Source organism: Euphorbia lathyris, chromosome 10, assembly GCF_963576675.1.
Source record: "Euphorbia lathyris chromosome 10, ddEupLath1.1, whole genome shotgun sequence".
NCBI lineage: Eukaryota > Viridiplantae > Streptophyta > Magnoliopsida > Malpighiales > Euphorbiaceae > Euphorbia > Euphorbia lathyris.
In genome coordinates, this window is record NC_088919.1 from 16,882,084 (window position 1) to 16,906,980 (window position 24,897).

Consider the following 24,897-nt stretch of genomic DNA (forward strand, 5'->3'; position numbering starts at 1 on the left):
AAATGATATATGTGTCTATTTTTCAGTCAAATAATATTTATGGTTTAGTTATTTTGCAAAGTTAGATCTTGAATTTTAGATAATTTGCAAAGTCAGTTTTTTTAATTGCTCCAAATCGTTTTATTTTGGAAAAATAGTCACGACAACAATTTTTAAAAGAATGATTGAATTTGTAAACTGCAAAAAGCACAAACATCTGTTTACAAATTTTTAAACCATATAAATTATCTTTTACAAACCCATCTTTTATATATATATAATATATTCACATTGATAATTAATACATCACCTAATAAATATAAATAATAAACATATTTGATAAATGAGAAAAATTATTTTATATAAGGGTAATTAATTTATTAGTCCCTATATTTTGATAAAACACACTGTTTAGTCCCTGTATTTTTAAAAACACATGTAAAGTCCCTAACATTTTTCTCAGTGAACTGTTTAGTCCTTCAGTCTGTTTGTTAGATTTTTTTACCGTTTATGACTTCAGAAATGACTAAATTACCTTTTACTATTTACATTCAAACTTCAGAAGAGGGAATCCAATTTAGAAGAAGAAGCTATTTGTATGGAGAACAAGAAAAAGAACAGACCCAATGCTTACAAATTTGAACGATTAAGAAGAAAATCAAGAGAAGAACATTCAAAGTTAATTTCAGATGCATTAGAGTTTAAAGAAAAAGAAAATAAAAGAAAAGAAGAACGCAAATCTAAATTGACTAACAAAATCTTCATGAGAGTCTAACGGCAAGGACTAAATAGTTCACCGAGAAAAACGTTAGAGACTAAACAGTTCATCGAGAAAAATATTAGGGACTTTACCGTGTGTTTTTTAAAATACAGGACTAAACAGTGTGTTTTGTCAAAATATAAAGACTAATAAATTAATTACTCTTTATATAATTATAAAAATCCAAGATGTAAAGCAAAACAGAACATGATGATATATTTAATTATGAAATAGCACTCATAGAATAGTTTATTTATATTATAAAAATAAAAACACATAAATTGTTGGGTTCTTTCTATTTTAGGGTTAATACTTGTATATAACTTTATATTTATTCGTGTTGTCATATATATTCTTATATCAAATAACAATAAAATATGTACTCATATTTTTGAAATGACACAAAGTCTCTATATCACTTTGATTCCACATATCACTCCACCTATATCAAATAAACAACTAAATATGACATCATAATTATTAATGTTAGAGAAATATACTTTTAGTGGTGCAGGGGCGGATTTGGGGGGGGGGGGGGGGGGGGGGGTCAAAGGGGGCATTTGCCCCCCTTGAGCCGGGAATTTTTTTTTTCTCTCCAAAATGACGTCGTTTTAGTTCCAAACAAAACGATATTGTTTTGTTTTATGCTTTTTAATTTATAAAAGCAGCGGACGCACAAGTGTATCGTGCGATTCTTCTCCTCGACTCCATCCATCGACAAACGCAGTGCAAGCGCCCCTCTCCTCTCCTCCAGCAAGTGACGCCCCTCCTGTCACGTCCGTGTCTAAATTTCTAGAATTTATATTTTTATATTAGTATATATTATAATTATTGGTTGTGTGAAGTTAATTTGATACTATAGGAAAAATTTAGAGTTAATTTGAGGGTTTTATGTGTAAAATAAAAGTTTAGAGTAATTTTTAAAGATTATATAAAGATGGAGGACCAAACGGGATTTTTGCCGGATTTGGGATATATATCCCAAATCTCCGGCCACGTTCTACTCTATTCTTTTCTTTTTTTTTTTCGTCTTCTTTCTGCTTCTTTTGCAGATTCATCGATCCTGAACCGTTTTTTCACCGTTTCTTTGATTTACGGAGATTCGACCGTCCGAATCACTCGAAATTTTAAACATAGCATCCTTATGCATAGATCTAAGTCCTAACCGAAAAGTTTTTGAGTTTCGGCAGTGTTTGGAGGGAAACGTCTTAGACAAAATTTAGACGAGAATTGAACGTGTGTTTTCCTCAATTAGTAGCCAAGGTAAGTAACTATCAACTATATTTTGAGTTTTGTATATATATATATATATATATATATATATATATATATATATATATATATATATATATATATAATCAAAGAAGTTTCAGAAATTGATATTTTAGGGTTATGCAGGAATTTTGTAAAATTGGTGGTTTTCCTGATTTTGCTTTTTATTGTGACATTACGGTTCAAATGAAGCTATTGATTATGCTTCTATGTGAATCTTAGATTTTACTTGATTATGTTGATTTAAGGCTTAATTTGGTTGATTTACATATATACATATATGTTTTTGGTTTCAATATATATCTATATTGAACAAAATGAATTTGATGATTTCTTACGAATTGTTTTTGGATTGAGAAATCTATTGTGGTTATTGTTGTTATTATTTTGGATTGAAGTCCAAATATGATTTTTATGATATAAAAGGGCTAATTGAAGCCAAATGATTTATGGTTATGAAATAGTTTGGAATTTGATTGTGAAAGGAAATTTGAGTACGTTATGATTTTATAATTTTATATCCATCGAGAGTTATCCGGATCGGTGGTTTTATATTTGAAGACCATATTTAGTGAGAAATATGGCCTGTGTACACAGTCTGAAGACCTATTGGGTATGGCAGTGAAGTGTTGGGTAAGACCATATGGGATAGGCAATGTTAAGAGACGTCTCGACTATATGTGTGGTTATGGATTGATACTTAAGGGGAGAAACTCGAGGATGGATACAATGTTTTAAGTTCATTTGGATTACGTTTTCGGTTATGATTGATTTTGATATAAGGTTTTACGTTTGATTGATTACGAGTTGATTTGATAAAACATTTATTTGATTATGAATTGGTTTGATGAAACGTTTATTTGTTTTGATTTGTTTTGACAAAAAGCATTATATATATGAAGTTATATGAACTTAAGTTTTGAGTATATTTTATAAGGTTTTGATTAAATCACTTTATAAATGTATATATGTAGATATGTTAAGTAAAATTGGTTTTTTTATAGCTTATAGTTTCTTACTGAGATTTTTGTCTCACGTTTTTTTAAATGTTTTAATGTTTTTAGGTGAGAAAGTACAGGATATAGAGAAGGTTACCGATCGATTAGGCGAGATTTGCAAGTTGGCTGCTTATTGTTAGAATTATGGTTAGAACTTTGGTATTGCAATTGTAATATAATGATATTTGGATAAATTGGAGACTCCTAAGTATTGATTATGATATTTCTATTTCACGCGCGATGCCGATTGAGGTCGTTTAGGGTCGGGTGTGACAGTTTGGTATCAGAGCTCTAGGTTAAATTCTTCGGATCTAAGGTTGATAGTAATTGAGGAATATGAATATTTGGTGATAGCTAAGACATAATCGATAATAATTACGGAATATGGATATTTGATGCAAGCGAAGAAATAATTTGAGATTTTTTTAGGATTTAGTGACTAGCTAATGAGGCGCAAAAATGAGATTTGATGGTTAGCATTATCTAGGTGTATGAAAAATAGGAAATTATTTGATATTTGGGTGATATGGGTTATGAGTAAGTCATAACTTTGAGCTAGAGATGTAGAGAATTGTCTATATAGGTGCTGCTGGAAAATTAGATTCGTACCTGAATTTTGTGATGCATTTTTAGACCAGATATAGGCCGAATCTGTCATGAAGTCCTAAATGAAAGTTCTTTATTTTTATCTTACGTTTCCAGGGGTTTTTGAATCGCCTTAATCGGACTCCGTATGAAAAAGTTATGCTGGAAATGACATATGTTGGCTATTTTAGCTTTAAACCAGAATTTGGTTTTTATTTTGATTTTTCTCCTTAGTATGACTTAGAGTTGATATTTGAGAGTTTAATAGTTAGCTGAAAAATATACGTATCTCAGATGTGAAGTAAGGTTAGGAGACTTTGAAATTATATGATGAGTTTTGAAGTTAATATATATGTGATCAAGAAAGCGAAAATGTGGAGATTTCAATTAATTGTTTTAGAGGTTGATTATAAATTGGAGATTATGATATGAGTTTAACAAGTTATGAAATCTTAATTTGAATAAATGATATCCGAATTCAAAGTGCAGATCTATTGTTGAACTTTATCGGGTTGAGGTTTAGAATTATTGAGAGTTATTTAAATGATGTTTAGAGAGATACCGATGGTAGTGATCAATGAGAAGTAAAGTGGGAGAATATATTTGATGTTTGAGGAAATAATTAAGATATGAATTTTGAGGACAAATTTTTCTGATCTTAAGCACAGTTTGAGGTAGGAAATTAAGAGATAAATATGATATAAGAGGATATAGATAATTGAAATTTTGTAGTACATATATTGTTAATAGAAGTTATTTTTAGTTGAAGTTTGTGTGATTATAGTTTAAGTTTATATAAGGATCAAATTGAGTGTTTATAGGTCAAATAAGAAAATCGAATGATTTATAGATTTATTGACTTTTATGTGTGTAAAGATATTATTTGGAGTTTGGAGGAAAAAAAACATTGATTATCATAATTTAGGTACTCTATCTTCCTTGGGTATACGGTTTTATGGTTTGGAGAAGAGATTGAAGTTTCGAGGATTATAGTATAAATTTACATAAAGATCAAATTGAGTCGTTATAGATCAAATAAAGAAATTGAATGACATTATAAAAATTTTAGGCTTTTATTGTGTTTGAGGATATTGCTTGGAGATTTCAAAAACTGTTACATTGCGATTTAAGTAAATCGTATTTGTTATCCATATAGTTTGATGAGAAACTTAAATTTATTTGGAGTTATTAATGGGATGTAGGATGATGGGTATAAGAATGATCTATATTGATTTTTCTTATCGTAAGGATTTGATTATAGAGGTTTTACAAAAATAAATAAGTCAAGGTGATATTCATAGAGGAAATATGTTATCGATAATAAGGTTTATATTTGATTGATGATGATGACTTGGAGTTCGTATTCATCATGATTGGAGTGAAAAATTAGAGATATAAGTACTATTATTATGATGAAGTAAGATTATATGCTGATGCAAATCATTGATTCGAATTATTTGAAGTTTAAGAAAAATATAATATGTAGCGGTTCAAAAGTGATATTTTTGAAGTCTGTAGAACTTGGAGATAAGTGAAATATAATTGATATATATGCAATTGATGGAATCAATTGTGATTTAAATTTATTAACGTGAGATTTAGTGTATGTTAGGAAGATATGAATGATATTTGAAGTTTAAAGTTACTAAGATTTATATTTAAAGGATTGTTATAAGGATGTCGATATTGATAAATGTTGAAGTTAATGGAAGGAAACATTAGAATTTGTGGTCTTATTATGATTATGAGGAATCTTGATAATGTGAAATAATTTTGTGATCTTGGAGATTATTTGAGGAAGAAAATTTAGATTAGAGAACATGAATTTCGAGGACGAAATTTCTTAAGGTGTGGAAAATTGTCACGTCCGTGTCTAAATTTCTAGAATTTATATTTTTATATTAGTATATATTATAATTATTGGTTGTGTGAAGTTAATTTGATATTATAGGAAAAGTTTAAAGTTAATTTGAGGGTTTTATGTGTAAAATAAAAGTTTAGAGTAATTTTTAAAGATTATATAAAGATGGAGGACCAAACGGGATTTTTGCCGAATTTGGGACATATATCCCAAATCTCCAGCCACGTTCTACTCTATTCTTTTCTTTTTCCTCTTCTTCTTCTTTCTGCTTCTTTTGCAGATTCATCGATCCTGAACCGTTTTTCTACCGTTTCTTTGATTTACGGAGATTCGACCGTTCGAATCACTCGAAATTTTAAAAATAGCATCCTTATGCATAGATCTAAGTCCTAACCGAAAAGTTTTTGAGTTTCGGCAGTGTTTGGAGGGAAACGTCTTAGACAGAATTTAGAGGAGAATTGAACGTGTGTGTTTTCCTCAATTAGTAGCCAAGGTAAGTAACTATCAACTATATTTTGAGTTTTATGTATATAGATATATATATAATCAAAGAAGTTTCAGAAATTGATATTTTAGGGTTATGCAGGAATTTTGTAAAGTTAGGGTTTTTCCTGATTTTGCTTTTTATTGTGACATTACGGTTCAAATGAAGCTATTGATTATGCTTCTATGTGAATCTCAGATTTTACTTGATTATGTTGATTTAAGGCTTAATTTGGTTGATTTATATATATACATATATGTTTTTGGTTTCAATATATATCTATATTGAACAAAATGAATTTGATGATTTCTTACGAATTGTTTTTGGATTGAGAAATCTATTGCGGTTATTGTTGTTATTATTTTGGATTGAAGTCCAAATATGATTTTTATGATATAAAATGGATAATTGAAGCCAAATGATTTATGGTTATGAAATAGTTTGGAATTTGATTGTGAAAGGAAATTTGAGTACGTTATGATTTTATGATTTTATATCCATCGAGAGTTATCCGGATCGGTGGTTTTATATTTGAAGACCATATTTAGTGAGAAATATGGCCTGTGTACACAGTCTGAAGACCTATTGGGTATGGCAGCGAAGTGTTGGGTAAGACCATATGGGATAGGCAATGTTAAGAGACGTCTCGACTATATATGTGGTTATGGATTGATACTTAAGGAGAGAAACTCGAGGATGGATACAATGTTTTAAGTTCATTTGGATTACGTTTTCGGTTATGATTGATTTTGATATAAGGTTTTATGTTTGATTGATTACGAGTTGATTTGATAAAACATTTATTTGATTATGAATTGGTTTGATGAAACGTTTATTTGTTTTGATTCGTTTTGACAAAAAGCATTATATATATGAAGTTATATGAACTTAAGTTTTGAGTATATTTTATAAGGTTTTGATTAAATCACTTTATAAATGTATATATGTAGCTATGTTACGTAAAGTTGGTTTTTTATAGCTTATAGTTTCTTACTGAGATTTTTGTCTCACGTTTTTAAATATTTTAATGTCTTTAGGTGAGAAAGTACAGGATATAGAGAAGGTTACCGATCGATTAGGCGAGATTTGGAAGTTGGCTGCTTATTGTTAGAATTATGGTTAGAACTTTGGTATTGCAATTGTAATATAATGATATTTGGATAAATTGGAGACTCCTAAGTATTGATTATGATCTTTCTATTTCACGCCCGATGCCGATTGAGGTCGTTTAGGGTCGGGTGTGACACCTCCCCTCCTCTTCTCCAGCAAGCGACGCCCCTCCTTCTCCGGTCGGCCACCATCAACGCCTCATCAATCAATTTCAGGTTAGCGACTCCCCTCCTCTCCTAACCGTTAGTTTAACTTTTGCCCTTTAATTTTAATTTTAGGTTAATGGATATTGATTGATAGTTTGTTCTTAATTTTAGGTTATTCTTAATTTTAGGTTAAATGTTAATGGACAAATTGATTGAATATTGATTGATAGTTTATTCTTAATTTTAGGTTAATGTTAATAGACAAATTGATTGAGTATTGATTGATATACACATGCTGTCGAAGAGGGTTACAGAAGCTTTAAATGCCACAAAAGCAGTTGTCGAAGAGGGCATTGTACCTGGTAACTTAAGTTCTAACTTTCTCTTCATAGATAATGGAAATGAAAATCAGTAGGCCATTCTCTTATGTGCACTCTTCTTTTACAGGCGGTGGTGTTGCTCTCCTTTATGCATCAAAAGAGTTGGATAAATTGCAGACTGCTAACTTTGACCAGAAGATCGGTGTCCAAATCATTCAGAATGCCCTAAAGGTTTGTCGATTTACCATGTTAACTCAATTAGGTTGCAAGTCTGAGGTCTGAGTTGAATCTTCCAAAATGTGTGATGATTATGTTGAAACATCTTTCCACATAATTTTGATTTGACAAAATTGTTTAAGTATAATTAAAAACATATTCTAAACACACTAAGTTTAAATGCTTTGATTTATTCTACTAATGTGTTTGTTCAATGTTGAGTTAAATTGTTTATAAGACACAAAGATTAAAAGGCCCAAAGCCCAATACGGAAGTCAAAGCCCACGTCAAACAGTTTAAGGCAACTCGGCCCGCATATGTCAAAACGCTGTCGTTATGTACAAAACGCAACTCAGCGGAAGAAGGATCTAGAAGACCTTCGTGGAACAACTTCGGGATGAAGCTGCTGAGTTGATTCGACAAAGAGTACAAGACATCAGTTGGCTAAGAACAACTTCCGGACAAAGTGTTTCCACTTTGGGTAAAGTTCAGAAGACAAAGAATGCTGTCTAGTTGACTTTACCAAAAATGGAGAGACATTTTGCCGAGCTGACCAAAAGCTGACCGAGGACAGAAGATACTCAAATCTGATTGGCCGAGAGCTCTGAGCAAGTCAGGATGACAATGACAGGAAGCCGTTTCCCTCCAACGGTTATTTCGAAATTCGAAATGACCAATGCCTCAGATGTCTCTATAAATAGAGCCCTTTAGTTGCTTCATTCCTCTGAGAACTTGATCAAGCCATTACGCTGACCAAATTTCTACGCAAAGTTCTGCAAGAAAAAGCAAAGCAATCTTACACTAAATTTCATATCTTTTGTGTAAAAGTCTAGAGTGATTATTCAATCATCTAAGGTGTCTTAGCAATCATTGTTTAAGACAAACACTTATCATTTCTAGAGATTAGAAAGGAGAGGCTGAGTACTCGGTTATAGTACTCAGCAAGAGATTAGGATTGAGTAGAGGTATAGAGTAAGGTACTCTTGTTATACTCAGTTGCTAAGATTGTAAAAGGTTTGATGCTCTACCGTTAAAGAGCTCAGTAGAGAATTCGAAATCTCGAAACGTGTTCCGGGGACAGGACGTAGGCTTGGAGGCCGAACCTGGATAAATCTACTGAGTAACACATTTCTAACCTTAAACTCCTTTATATATTTATTGATTGCTTAAACAAAAACTGACCAAGTAAAGAGGTCAAGCTGAGTTGTGCGCATTGAATATCTGAGCTCAGGAATAGACTCTAAGTGCTATCTCCTGACTCAAGTAAAGAAACTGACCTAGTCACTAGTTGACTAAGCCAGTATCTTGCTATTCACTCAGCGCCGCTGTTAAAACCTTTTTCTCACGAAAAAGAAGTCTGCCCTAACTTAAATTTTTTTAAATAGTTCCTAACCCCCCCTTGGAACTATACTTGTAACGTTATAAGGGACCAACAAGTGGTATCAGAGCTTAAAAGCTCACTGTAAAAGGTTTAACCACCTTGAGCTGATCCCCACTATGGGCGAAAACAGCACTCGGTTTCTCCCAGGAAACCAAACAACTCAGATCTTACCTGAGGGGCTGTCCATTACTCGGCCTCCCCCATTCTTCGGGTCTAACTATACCTTCTGGAAGAATAGGATGAAAAATTTCATTCAGGCTACAAATATGAGTGCCTGGCTATCCATAGTCCAAGGCCTATTTGTACCTGTCGAAGTTATGGCTGGCCAAACAGTTGTTAAAGCTGAGGCCAAATGGACAGAGGATGATCTCAAGAAGCTACAAAATCATGCTTCGGCTATAAATATGCTTCACTGTGCGCTCGATGCTACAGAATATAATAAAATCTCAGGTTGTGAGTCGGCGCAAGAGATCTGGAAGAAGCTGGATGTCACCTATGAAGGAACCAATAAAGTAAAGGAGTCCAAGGTGAACCAGCAGATGAGACTGTACGAGCTGTTCGAAATGAACAATGATGAGGGAATATCTGACATGAATGCAAGATTTACCAACATCATCAATGAGCTCAAGAGACTTGGGAAGATCTTCACTGAGGAAGAACAAGTCAAAAAGATACTCAGGAGTCTTCCTAAAGACTGGCAGGCAAAGAAGACCGCTGTTGAGGAAGCTCAGGACTTAACCACCTACAAATATGACGAACTCATCGGATCGCTGCTGACCCATGAGATATCAATGAAAAACTTCGAGGTGAAGGAAAAGTCTGAAGACAAGAAGCAAAAATCTCTTGTCATGAAAGCTGACTCCACTGATGGGAGCTCAACAGATGATGAAGAGATGGCTATGTTCACAAGGAAGATGAAAAGGCTGTTCAGAAAGAATGACAAATATTCTAAGAAGCCTTACAGAAAGTTTGATAAGTATAAAGCTGAGTCCAGCGATAGCAAATACAAAAAGGACAACTCAAAGCCCATTACAGGCTTTGAATGTCATCAAACTGGCCATATCAAGTCAAGCTGCCCCACGCTGAGGAAAGAAAAGAAGAACAGCAAAAAGGCAATGGTGGCAACATGGAGCGACAATGATGAGTCTTCATCAACAGAAGCTGAGGCCACCGAGTCAGCAAAGATATGCTTCATGGCTGACGAACTTGCTGAGCCGTGCGTCTCTGAGCATGCTAACCCCTCCATTGCATCTGATGATGAGGAGCAATCAAATGAGGTAATATCACTTTCCCAGCTCAGAAACGAAATGGGTAATGCCCTGAGTGACCTCTATACACTTGTCAAAAAGTGTAATAAGAAAATTAGAGCACTCAGCAGGCGCTGTGATGAGGTTGAAGAGGTCAAGCTAAGTGACCTTAGATTCCTTCTTCAGGACAACTCAACTTTGCATGATAACATGGAGATCATACATAAGTTTGTCTCTGAAGTCCAATCAGATTCAAAGAAACTGAGAAAGGACGTCACAAATATCCAGAACCAACTGAAGGTTCAAAACAAAAGGAATATTCCTCTGAATGTTCAGTACCGAAGTACTGGTCAGCAGAGATGGAATCCCCAGCGAAATGTCCAGTGTGACTTCTGTGGGAAGAAAGGACACACCACAAAGGTGTGCTGGCATGCTCAGCATTGGGGTGCTGACCAGTCAGTAAAAAATCCTAAACGGAAGGTCAGCTGTGACTTCTGTGGAAAGAATGGCCATACTATCCAAGTATGCCACCATAAAATAAAATATGATGCTTTACCTGTTGAACCTAACAAGCAAGGACCCAAAAAGAATTGGGTACCTAAAAGTAACTAGTTACAATGCAGGTAAGCCTGAGGTGTGCTGAGAAGTCAAAGATGTGGTATATTGACAGCGTATGCTCGAGGCACATGACTGGTGATGAAACTCAGTTCATCACGTTTGAGCGTAAATGAGGAGGAAGCGTAAGTTTTGGAGATAACAAAAAGGGTAAGATAGTAGGATCATGAACCATCAGAGGTAATCCTACTATTGAGTCAGTCTCCCTAGTCAGCGGACTCAAATATAACTTACTCAACGTAGCTCAGCTATGTGACAATGGGAGAAAAGTTATATTTGATGCTACTGGATGTAAAATATACGAGGGAAAAACAAATGAGTTAATTTTAACTGCCCCTCGGATTGATAATGTCTTTATGCTAGACTTAGAGAAAAAGTTTTCAAAAACTGTATGCTTAGTTTCAAAGGAAGAAAATTCCTGGCTATGGCACAGGAGACTTGGTCATGTAAGCATGGACCTCCTAGCCAAATTAGCAAGAAAGCAATTGGTTGAGGGACTGCCTGAACTTAGATTTGAAAAAGATCAATTATGCCACGCTGGAAAACAAACCAAACAATCTTTTCATAGCAAAAACATTGTCTCAACTAAGCGTCCGTTAGAGTTACTACACTTGGATCTCTTCGGTCCAGTCCAGCCGCTGAGTCTGGGTGGAAGAAGATTTTCCTTGGTCATTGTAGATAACTTCTCTCGGTACACTTGGGTCATCTTGCTGAGTAGTAAGGATGAGACCTTTGAGACATTTTCAAATTTGGTTAGAAAACTTGAAAATGATAAAGACCTAAAATTGGCTCACATCCGAAGTGATAATGGTGGAGAATTCAAAAACCAACAGTTTGTTGAATTCTGTGAAGCCAGCGGCATTGACCATAATTTTTCTGCTCCTAGAACGCCTCAACAAAATGGGGTTGTTGAAAGGAAGAACAGAACCTTGGTTGAAATAGCCAGGACAATGCTGAGTGAGCATAGGCTTCCAAAGTATTTTTGGGGAGAGGCCGTTAACACAGCTTGCTATATTCTTAATAGGGCTCTTGTTAGACCTATACTAAAGAAAACCCCCTACGAACTTTGGAAAGGACGAAAGCCCAACATTGGATACTTTCGTGCCTTTGGCTGTAAATGTTTTATTTTAAACACTAAAGATAGCCTAGCTAAATTTGACTCAAAAGCTGATGAAGCTATCTTTTTAGGCTACTCAACAAACAGCAAAGCATACAGAGTTTTCAATAAACGAACTCAAGTTTTAGAAGAGTCAGTATATGTTGAGTTCGACGAAACTAACCCTGTAGGAAAATATCTGCCGCTGACCGAGGATGATTCACACTCAGCACCCGCTGATCAAGATACAGCCGCTGAGTCATTCCCTCAAGATGACAAGAAACCAACTCAGGAGGTACCTCCGTAATGTAGCCTTCGTCTTAGTTCAGGAACCTAAGAACTTCGCTGATGCTGAGGAAGATGAATTCTGGATGAGCGCAATGCAAGAGGAACTTGACCAATTCAGAAGAAACGATGTATGGGAGCTAGTGCCACATCCAAGGAGTCAGAAGACCATTGGAACAAGATGGGTCTTCCACAACAAGCTAGATGAGCAAGGAAACGTAGTCAGGAACAAAGCAAGGCTTGTAGCTCAGGGCTACAGTCAGCAAGAAGGTATTGACTACGGTGAGACCTTTGCTCCAGTGGCAAGGCTAGAAACTATTAGGATTTTATGTGCATATGCATCTTACATGAACTTTAAACTGTTTCAAATGGATGTTAATAGTGCATTTCTTAATGGAGTTATAAACGAGGAAGTTTATGTTAATCAACGTCTAGGGTTTGAGGATCCTAAATTCCCAAACCACGTTTATAAACTCAAAAAGGCTCTGTACGGCCTCAAGCAAGCACCACGTGCTTGGTATGAGAGGCTAACCAGTTTCCTGCTGACTAGAAATTATGTCAGAGGCAAAGCTGATACAACCTTATTCATTAAGAGAAAGGGTAAAGATACCCTGCTGGCTCAAATATATGTTGATGATATTATTTTCGGTGCTACTAATGAGTCAATGTGCAAGGAATTTAGCAAGCAAATGTAGACTGAGTTTGAAATGTCAATGATGGGAGAACTCAACTTCTTCCTTGGACTTCAAATCAAACAAGGCAAGAATGGCATTTTCATCAGTCAAGCTAAATATGCCAAGGAGATATTGAAGAAATATGATCTTGAAAATTGCAAGCCAATATCCACTCCTATGGGCACTGACACTGTCCTCTGTGCTGACGAGAATGGTAAGTCGGTAGACAGCAAATTGTATCGAGGTATGATAGGCTCTCTACTTTACTTAACAGCAAGTAGACCGGACATTCAGTTCTCAGTATGCTACTGTGCTAGATATCAATCTAACCCTAAGGAATCTCATTATATAGCTGTAAAAAGAATCCTTAGATATTTGCAAAGCTCAGTGAACGCAGGTTTATGGTATCCCAACACTCATGGCTTTACACTCGTTGGATACACTGATGCTGACTATGGTCGAGACAAGCTGGAACGGAAAAGCACCTCTGGAGGATGTCATTTCTTAGGAAGCTGTCTTGTATCCTGGTTCAGCAAGAAGCAGGCGTCAGTAGCCTTGTCTACCACTGAAGCTAAGTACATTGCTGCTGGTCACTGTGTTGCTCAAGTCCTATGGATTAAGCAACAGCTTGAAGACTATGGTGTTCAAACAAAGACAATTGAGGTCAAATGCGACAACAAAAGTGCAATTGATCTATCAAAGAACCCAATTCAACACAGCAGAATGAAGCATGTTAGCATAAGGCATCACTTCATTAGAGACCATGTACTCAAGGGTGAGATAAAGCTGACCTATGTCCCAACGGATGAGCAGCTTGTGGATATCTTCACAAAGCCACTGGCTCGTGAACAGTTCAGTATACTGAGAGAAGCCATTGGTATGTTTAATCCTCTTCAGTAAAATCCTGTTCTAAAATGAAAATTTATGCTGAGTGAATTACTATGCTGAATGATTTATGCAAATGCATGCTGAGTGATTGTTATGCTGAGTACTTAACGCAAAATACATATCAATACTGAGTAAATATGCACACCGAGTAGTAATCTTAAACTGAGAAATCATCCTTTCATATACTACTGACCACTTAGAATATAAAACGCTTAGTATTCTAAACGCTGAGTGTTAGGTCCGTTGCATTAAATGCAAAAGCACGCGAATAGCCACCTAGGATGACGTATGCGCCGAATGTGTCATAAAAGCCAGGATCTTTGTCGGTTGACAATCCCAAGGCAAAACTGACACATGGATTCGATAAGATCCACTTTTCACCGCTATAAATAATGGGTGAATCCCCATTTTTTATTTTCTTTATACTTACCGAATTCTTTGGCAAAGCATTCTCTCTCTACAAACTCTCAAAGCTTCCCAATCCTGTTCTGAAACTATGACTAGAGTCTCTGTTAACATCTCCGGTGTCGGTCATCCAAAGACCAGCTCCGATGAACCCTCCAGACAAACTACTGTGCCTGAAACCACCAAGGTCACTACGCCGAGCAAAGGCAAAGCTGGCCAAGCTACCTCATCTAAAGGAAAGCCGACCAAGGCCAGAACCTATACCAAGGTATTTGAAAACATTAGCGAATGGAAAGTAGACTTCTCACGATGGGTTTCTGAGGCCTTCGTGACATCCGAGCAACCCTTCTGCGAGTGGGTATCGAAGAATGACTGGACAGAGCTGTTCTCCATTAGAGACCACACCTATCCTGACCTAGTAAGGGAGTTCTACCACAATCTCCGAGTTGCTGATGATAACCAGGACCATCTGGTTACTGTGGTAAAGGAAAAGACCATTTTCATAAACCCTACCTATCTTGCTAACTTGCTGAAGTTAAAGAATGAGGGAACAAAACTGAGGCGATCTGGAGATCATGAAGGTACTGGGTACGATACCACCTTCTGTAAACCCTCTGGCCACTCTGGAGAAGTCTCAAGTACCTCCATGGGTCAGCACTAAAAGATGGCTCACTATCTGCTGACCTACTTCATTTATCCCAAGATCAACTGCAGCACCTCAGCAACGAATTTTGAGCAATGCTTCATATGGCATATGCTGACATACAAGCCGATCAATATGCCAGTATTCTTGATTGCTGGCTTTCTAAGGAGCACTGGAACTCTCAGGCTGGGATCGCTCATCACCAGAATCCTCTTAGATCATCAAGTTGATCTATCTGAGGAAACTAAGGCTAGAGGATCTGAGATAACCGCTGCTTCGCTGAGGGCTTTGAAGTTCAATCAGCCACTAAAGAAAGGAAAAGCTGCCGCTGAACAACAAGCTGAGGAAACAGCTCCAAAGCAAAGCAAAAGGACAAAAGCTCCAGCTGCCCGCAAGAGGAAAGTTGTTGAGACTACTTCAAAGAAGTCTGAGCCTCAGGCCAAGAAGCCTAAGTCAGCTGCTGAACCTGGTCAGGAGAGACCTAAGTCAGCTGAGAAAAGGAGCAGGCAAGATGAGCCTGAAATTGAGGAAAGAACAGATGCTGATGAGCAACCTCAAAAGAAGTAGAAGTCTTCTACACTGACTCCTATTGATGCTATCCCTATTGACGTCGTTGTTCCTGGTGATTCTCACTACACACAGTGTCTAGGAACCGAAGCTGTGCATCAAGAAGATGATGTACATCTGGACGATCAGTTCATTGCACAAGTTGAGGAAGAATTAGATGGCGATAGTGAAGAAGATAAAGAACAAGAAGAAGCAAAAGGTCAGGATGACGCTGAGGACGCTGAGGAGACAGCTAGTGAGGTTGAAGCTGAGCCAACTAATACTGACTTGGCTGCTGCAGAAGAACAAGAACCTTACCAACCCAATATTGATCAAGAACAATAATAAGCTGACCAGCTAAATGTTGATCAAGAAGAAACTTCTCCCTCTCACTCAGGAGAGTCTATTCAAGCTGACACTCCTCCTCGAAGAAGAAGATTAGTTAAGGCAAGTCAGAAGTCTGACGTCGTCCCTCCTGTTCAGAAATCAACTGTCCCTGACTTTGTTATCCAGAAGCCGACCCAAGACCCTTCTAAACTCAAGCTGAAATTTTTCAGAAAACAACCATCTTCTACTCCATCGGCTTCCCTTGAAAAGCAAGCCTCTGTTTCTTCACCAAAGGAACACGCCGACTTAAATGCTTCTGCTAACTTTACAAGCCAAGTGGAGCCAATTCCCGTCAATGCTGTTACTACAAGCATTGTGCTGACTCAGGACATTCCTGCTCCAGTCAGCACAGACAGCATTCGGATTACTTCGTCTCTAATCAACACTTCTGCCGATCAATCAGTTCTACCTGAGACTCAAGTGCAGATTGGAAACACACTTCCAGTCACTGACCATGTTATTCCACTGACTCATCCTCCAACCGGTCATACTGAGGAAGCTAGGCAAGTTCATGAAGGCTCTCTTAGCTACTTGCATGCCACCGAGTTTGGTAAAAGAATCATCGACTCGGTGCAAACATTAATTAAAGACCTTCATCAAACCACTCCACCTGCTGCTGGGTCTTCTACTGTTGAGACAACTCAGCTCTCCCAAGTAACTCATCTTCTCAATGAAGTTAAGGGATTCAAGGATTTGCTGAGTGTCATAGTCTCCTTTCAAGCACAGCAACCTAAGCAGGATTCCATCACAAAGCTGTCTGAGCTCCAGCTGACAATTGTTCAACATCTCAATTCTCTTCAAGGATAAGTTCAGACCCTGTCAGCTGCGAACACGCGATATGCCACTTCTGATGAAGTTAAAATGCTCTTTTCTCAGCTTCACACCGAGCAAATCAAGACTAATGAGCAAATGGTCTCCTATTCTCAATGCTCAGTGGAGCAAATTGGTGAGGCTGTTCGATTGTTGAACTTGAACAAATAAGAGATGGACACTGACGCCATGAAACAAAATGAAATACTGTCTGTCACCAAACAAACTTCAACCATGTTCGTCACAGCAACATTCAACGCCAATACTATGACACATCCTTACTGAAGACCTTTCATTCAGTCGTTGCTGGCCTGACCGAAGCCATTACCTGAGTAGGTAAATGTTAAGCCCAAAATATACCTAAAATATCATCAATAATTACATCAATATTGCTACGAATTTATGATATTTATAACTATTTAGAATACTTTTACTCTCGAATATGTTTCTTTCATGCAAGGTACATAAATATTTGGTAAAATCCAAAAAGGAGTAAAAAGAGCTCAAAAATAGAAGAAAAGCCCTACAAAAGGAGTCGAAGACGACGAAAATTAATAACGCCAAGTCGAGGACACGAACGAGAGCCAAAGAAGTGAAAAATGCTCCATGCCGCGACCGCGGCCGCCAATATTCACGGTCGTGACACGCGTCCCTCAGCCTCTCCTTCCCTTCGTTCGAAGTATAAATTGTTGCTCCCCCATTCTCGGTAGAGAATTTAATATTCTCGGTACGAGCAGGAGATTTTAGAAGCCTAGTTACACACTTTCGTTTTCGACGAAACGCGATCGTTCGGGTGGATAAAGACGTCCTTTCGCAGCGGACACGATCCTTCACAACGGACATGACACTTCAATCAAGACTCTTCAACATCTATAAATAAAGAGTTGATGGAGAGTTGAAAAATAAGATTATGTGTAGAAGAAAGAGATTAGTATAGAATTTATGCAGAAATTCCGAATCAAGTGATTCAGAAGTTAGATTTCGATTCTGTTCAAAAGCAATATGCTGTACACACATTGTTTACTAAATAATAACAAATTTAGTAACGTTTAGACATTGTTCTAGTTTAGTTTTCATTTTGGTAGTGGACCGATGATGCGGATTCCGTGAAGAACCCGATCTGAGGGATAAGTGTACCCCGTCGTTATCAAGTAATAAATTTCTGGGTTTAAGTCCAGGTTATCGTCCACAGGATTTATTTCTGCAAGTACCGAATTACTAAGTCTCGGATGTTATCTAGGCTTAAGGGGTTTGAGTTGGTTTTGTTTAATTAATCTACTCCTAGGTTGGTTTGCACTAATCCTAACTAGATTATCTAATTCTGACTAAGTTATTCTAACCCTAACTAAATTACTCTACCCCTAATTAAGTTAAACTACTCCTAAGTGATCTTTTGTCAATGCAATCATCTAAAGGATCATGGAGGGATACGATGATAATGGAAATAGATTGTTTAAACAATTGAATTAAAATCTAAGTCACTTGTGTTCGAGGCGATTAACCCGACCTATCCTCCTAAAGTTCCTAGTTCGTGATTCCCCTGTAAGGCCGAAACTAGCTCTAAGGCTCAGTAATTTGGGCTTAATCTTCTATAGGGTCGTCAATCCTATAGGCACTGACTAGGTCAGATTCAGCTCGCAATATGTGCCAACTTGATTTTGGGATTATCGAATGAGTTAAACCAATCAAACAAAGCGTAAGACAAAGATTCAAAGCATTAAAACAATTGAAGAAACAAAACTATTATATTAATCAAAGATGGAGAACATTGTCACGAAGTTACAATAAGCCTAAGATTCATAGCATGTATCATAGGATAAACAAGATATAAAAGAAGAAAAATCCCTTTCAGGGAACCTGTCAACCAATGCAGGCGTCTTCCTAGGACTTAAGGATGGAGCTCGAGCAATCCTCGGTGAATGGAGCTTCGGAGGCGTCTTCAATGGAGGTTTGAAGGTTTTTGGAGGAGGTGGAGAGGATTTCTCGAGGTGGAAGATAAGAAAATTACAAAAACAAAAGATATCTAATTTACAATTGAAAATTTCTATTTATAGATGCGTCTCGGGCCTCGTTTTGACCTAATTTCGTGTCCTTGTTGGTGTAGGAAGACGTGGGGCCGAACGTGGCTTCGTGGGGGCGGAATTGGTCTTTTTGACCAATTCCCGCAGGTCTGCTCGCCGAGCAGGAAAGGCTGCTCGCCGAGCAGGATTGCGACGAGCAGCCCCTGCTCGGCGAGCAGGCGCCTGGTGGCCTGCTCGGCGAGCAGAAATGGCCCCGGGGGCCCTGCTCGCCGAGCGTTTTCGCCCGAAGCGCGCTCGATCCGTACCGGATGACTTCCAAACCCTTTTTCGTCTGAACTTACACCTGCACATGCATAAAAACTCCAGAAAACATTAGTCCAAAAGCCGAATTGATCCGTCAATCGCTTATTTTGAGCAAACGCTTCGTTTGGTGCGACTTTTGACGGACCAATTAGCTTCAAAAGATAACGGAATTCTATTATGCGTGTTATTTCGGCCGTATTTGCCTAAATTGATCACAAAACGAGCCTAAACGACGAAAAGTAAATAGAATGCTTCCAATTTCTAACTAACTCACACAAAAGCATTTAAATGCGAGAATTGCTCGCTTATTAGCCAAATAAACCTAAAAACCGTCCTAAAACCGTACCCAAAGATAGGGGTTTTTGACCCCTATCAAACCTCCTCGCACTTAAAACTTTACTTGTCCCCAAGTAAACTAAAAAACTAAACCCGCCATCACAAGCAAGCTAGAAAACTTCCCAGTTTAACTAGGTGCTTGACACAATTTCGAGCATCTGTAATTACATGCATTCGGAAATACAAAGTAGAGACACGATATCCAAAAGCCGCATTTCAATTACAATAGGTCATAGTTTTAAGTAAAGGAACACATGTTCAATTGAACGAGCTTGAGGGGATCGCTAAGTAAAACACCTCACCATAGGTAGTTCACTCATTCACACAATTTTGGTGGCTAAAGTGTTTACTCTCGGCTTATATTCTTGCTTAGGATTACGTTGATTTTGAACGTTCATCCGAGTTCCTCTACTATGCTATATGACTCTGATGATATCAAAAACAGCCTCTAATTGGGGTTGTAATGTGGTTAGAGGGTTAAAGGTACAACAAAGGTTAAGTGTTCTAGCGCTACAACAACAAAGTTTAAATGGCTTTAGCAAATATGAAGTGATTGAGCTTTTTATTCGTCCCTTATTGTTTTCTTTTTGGGATGTTTTCTTTGAGACATTTTTGATTTTTCTAAGAACTAGGGAATGGAGTTCTTCCCTTTTGTTCGTCTCTTTTCTTTTCTTTTTCTTTTTCTGTTTTTCTTCTTCTCTTTTTTTTTTTTCTTTTGGGATAGTGATGCTCATTCACTTCTTATCCTTTTGGCTTGCTACTATAATGCCATAAACAACGATAAAGCGCTAGAGAAAAACAAAGGCTCAATTTGAGCTTTGCAAAAACAAAGGTTAAGTAGCGAACCAAGTTGTGGTTCGCAAAAACGGGTTAGAACGAAAGAAAAATCTACAAACTACAAAAATGTCGGCTCAAAGGGGCTTCCTAGAGTGGATGAAAAAGAAAAACAAGGTAAAGAAAAGGTTAATTCTAATGAGGCTGATTCATCGTTTATCATCTCAAATCATTGCATGTAGGTTCAACACAGTATTAGGTGCAAAATCTGTAATCTTCCACAAGTCAAAGCATTCACACAAAAATGTCAAGAAAAAGAGCTTTTTGATGTTCGCTCTTAGGCTCAAATTCAACTCACAATTCTTTGGGTTTCAATTTTGTGTTTACTAGTTTTTCCCCAAACTCAAGTTTAATATTACATGCCTTCAATTCTTAAGTTATCTACCTAAGTAATGATTTTAGCATTTCTTCAAAAGTAGGGTCTAAATGCAAACTGTAGCTCATGCTTTTACAGATACGAGAGTTGTGTCCCACACCTAAACTAGTTGTCATGCAATTTTAGATTCGGTTCTCAGCCCTCAAAGACAAATAACGAAGTTTAGATTCGAAGGAGGTTCACAGTTTTAGGTCCTAAACATGCAAAAACATAATAAAACGCCAAAACGCAAACCTAAACTAGACACGACGCAACAAAAATTTAAAAATTTATACAATTTTTGTAAGTTTGTCTACCCTTCCTCCTCACACTTAAAATATGCAATAAGTTCCAACATTGCATTCTAGATCATGAAATACGAGTGTAAAAAGTTAGGGTGGAGAAGACAACTTACTGATCGGCCGGGGGATAAGGCCAAGGCATGTTGTAGCGCTCGCAGTAATCAGCCGCTACGTATTCAAGACCCGAAAGCCTTCGGTCCATATTCTGCTCAAAGTTGGTGAACCGTTGGTCCATCTGTTGAACAGTGTTAAAAGTCCGAAGGTTAAGATCCCGCATTTCTGCCATCATGGTGTTGATGGCTTGGAACTGGGCCTCCGTCCCCGACGCTTGGTGTTCCCTTTGGTCTCCTGCCGTTGCAGGTTCTTCTTCCTCAGGTTCTTCATCCCTTCTCTGTTGTGGAACTCGTGCCCTTTTTCTTCCTCCTCCGCTGGAGCTTGCTCCTCCAGTTGTGTTCCTGTTAAAAACTCCTTGAAAAGTAGATTTCTCCAAAAACTTTGAGTTTAGCAGAGTAGGATAAATAGCAACTTCGGGATTATCTAAGTTCTTGAATTGGCTCTCGAGCAGGTTGGTAACTAGATGCCCAAGACCTAGGGAACCACGTTTTCTACTTGTTTGGCTCGAGAAGCCTTCAAATACGGCCTTGACAGTGTCCACGGGTTTGTGGTTGGCCACACACCATAATATGAGCAATTCCGTCTTTGAGACTTTATTACTCTCGTTTTTGGCCAACAAGTTATGGGCCACAAACTTGTGGACGAGATTGAGAAGCGGGTCTCGGAGAGCGCCCGGGCTAGCAGTCTGGGAGTTAAAGCTGGATATGCCTGTGAGTTGCTCCCAAGCTATATCTTTTGTTAGAGGCAATTCAAAGTCTGAGATTGTCTCTGGGTGATTATAAACCCCCATTAAGGCTGCTAGTGTGGTGGCATCAATGCGGTAAGGTTTACCGTTTAGCCTAAAGGAATGCTTCCCACCGCCCAAGGGCAGCTCCTTTTTCCAAGTTGTCAAGAATTCAATAGTAAAATTGTGATAAACCGGAGTCTGGGTTGTGGCTAGTCTATACCAGCCGTGGAATTTGAGGAGTTCATTGAAATCCTTCTTTAAACCTAGACTCGACAAATAGGTTTGATCGACAATTATATGTGTAGCAAGGTCTTGTTTGGAAAACCTATCATACAAAAGACCCTCACGTTCATCAACAAGGCCAAAGGGTGGATCATACTTAGCTTGGAGGTTCTCGTCGAACTCGACCTCCGATTCGGCTTCGTTCTCAAAGACGATCTTAGCTTTTCCTTTCCGACCCATATCTCCTGAAAAGTTTTATTAAAACTTGGGTTGCCTCCCAAGAAGCGCTACGTTATAGTCGGTGAGCTCGACATAGAATTCCCGCCTAGGTGTATGCTTCTACTCGCGTTAGAAATTCAAATTCCTGAATAAATAATCCGTACCTACAAAACGGATTAAGAGCCTCTAATAAGTTTAATGAAAGAAGGAGGCCGAATTTAAACATATTATGAAAAAGTTTGGTTTGCTCCCTTTTGGATTCTCTTGGTAGGTCGAAGAGAATGAAAACTTCTGAGCATGAAACAAACCTAAACTTTTCTAATATTTGAGGAAAAGGTACTTGAGATACACAAGTTTTGATTTGATCTTTTATCTCTACCACATGATTTAGAATTTCAGATTTTGAACCGGGGTTGCTTACCGCTTCCGGTTCTTCACTTACCTCGAGTGATGCATGTGATAGTGGACTTGGTTCTACCTTTTTGTCATTCCTCAAAGAGATGGCTTGAGCTGATTCCCTTTGTGGGATTTCTATGTTTTCCTTTATGCTTGGGAGAGCATCTCGGGATTGCTTTTGCATCTCTTGGTTTATTTGAGCCAGTTGGTTGCTCAAGTCCTTGCAAACCTCCTCGTTGATTGTAAGTCGGGCTGATATTCCTTTCAAAAGGGACAGCACCTCATCTCGTGAGCTAGAGGGTTGTGGAGGAACTTGGCTTGCTTGTTCGTAAGGGAACATTCCCAATTCGTTTTCCCTGTGCTCATTAACAAACCTATTTGGAGGCCTCAATATGTTAGGGTTCCCGTAGGACAGATTTGAGTGTTGAGGTCTCCTCCAATCACTACCATAAAAGCTGTAAGAATTGGGGTTAGAATTATACCTTTGGTGATTACCCACAAAACTTACACTTTCATTGGTGTTGAGGCTCAGATTTGCCATCAAGATATCCATTTTCTCATTTAAGTCGGCCATGGAGGGATTGGGAGCCTCATTCTCCAGGGTATGAATGTATTGTCTTGATGGGATAGTAAACTTTTGAGCTTGCCACTCGACTTTTTCTTGCCAATTCATTGATCAGAGAATGCTGAGAAAAAGTGAAGTTCTAGCACAAAAGTTGATAAGTAACAGTATACAGATATGAACAAGTATAGAAACGTATAAAGAAATCATATATCAACAAGTATAAACGATATAAACAAAGATATTCACAATGAATGCCTAAACTAACAAATCAACCTTTGGTTCGATATTGCAGAAGAAATAAATCCCCGGCAACGGCGCCAAAAACTTGATGCGGATTCCGTGAAGAACCCGATCTGAGGGATAAGTGTACCCCGTCGTTATCAAGTAATAAATTTCTGGGTTTAAGTCCAGGTTATCGTCCACAGGATTTATTTCTGCAAGTACCGAATTACTAAGTCTCGGATGTTATCTAGGCTTAAGGGGTTTGAGTTTGTTTTGTTTAATTAATCTACTCCTAGGTTGGTTTGCACTAATCCTAACTAGATTATCTAATTCTGACTAAGTTATTCTAACCCTAACTAAATTACTCTACCCCTAATTAAGTTAAACTACTCCTAAGTGATCTTTTGTCAATGCAATCATCTAAAGGATCATGGAGGGATACGATGATAATGGAAATAGATTGTTTAAACAATTGAATTAAAATCTAAGTCACTTGTGTTCGAGGCGATTAACCCGACCTATCCTCCTAAAGTTCCTAGTTCGTGATTCCTTTGTAAGGCCGAAACTAGCTCTAAGGCTCAGTAATTTGGGCTTAATCTTCTATAGGGTCGTCAATCCTATAGGCACTGACTAGGTCAGATTCAGCTCGCAATATGTGCCAACTTGATTTTGGGATTATCGAATGAGTTAAACCAATCAAACAAAGCGTAAGACAAAGATTCAAAGCATTAAAACAATTGAAGAAACAAAACTATTATATTAATCAAAGATGGAGAACATTGTCACGAAGTTACAATAAGCCTAAGATTCATAGCATGTATCATAGGATAAACAAGATATAACAGAAGAAAAATCCCTTTCAGGGAACCTGTCAACCAATGCAGGCGTCTTCCTAGGACTTAAGGATGGAGCTCGAGCAATCCTCGGTGAATGGAGCTTCGGAGGCGTCTTCAATGGAGGTTTGAAGGTTTTTGGAGGAGGTGGAGAGGATTTCTCGAGGTGGAAGATAAGAAAATTACAAAAACAAAAGATATCTAATTTACAATTGAAAATTTCTATTTATAGATGCGTCTCGGGCCTCGTTTTGACCTAATTTCGTGTCCTTGTTGGTGTAGGAAGACGTGGGGCCGAACGTGGCTTCGTGGGGGCGGAATTGGTCTTTTTGACCAATTCCCGCAGGTCTGCTCGCCGAGCAGGAAAGGCTGCTCGCCGAGCAGGATTGCGACGAGCAGCCCCTGCTCGCCGAGCAGGCGCTTGGTGGCCTGCTCGGCGAGCAGGCTCCTGCTCGCCGAGCAGGCGCCTGGCGCCCTGCTCGGCGAGCAGTCTCCTGCTCGCCGAGTAGGCCATCAGGGGCCTGCTCGGCGAGCAGAAATGGCCCCGGGGGCCCTGCTCGCCGAGCGTTTTCGCCCGAAGCACGCTCGATCCGTACCGGATGACTTCCAAACCCTTTTTCGTCTGAACTTACACCTGCACACGCATAAAAACTCCAGAAAACATTAGTCCAAAAGCCGAATTGATCCGTCAATCGCTTATTTTGAGCAAACGCTTCGTTTGGTGCGACTTTTGACGGACC

At 38.1% G+C, this 24,897-nt stretch overlaps 1 long non-coding RNA gene across 1 annotated transcript in view; it reads left to right on the top strand.

Moving 5' to 3' along the window:
* The first annotated feature begins 7,499 nt into the window (after positions 1-7,499).
* Positions 7,500-24,897, top strand: part of LOC136208404 (uncharacterized) — a 32,918-nt gene continuing 15,520 nt past the window's right edge. Inside the window, exons 1-2 of the long non-coding RNA XR_010677112.1 lie at positions 7,500-7,557; positions 7,643-7,746. This is a non-coding gene — a long non-coding RNA (uncharacterized lncRNA). The remainder of the gene's footprint in view (positions 7,558-7,642; positions 7,747-24,897) is intronic.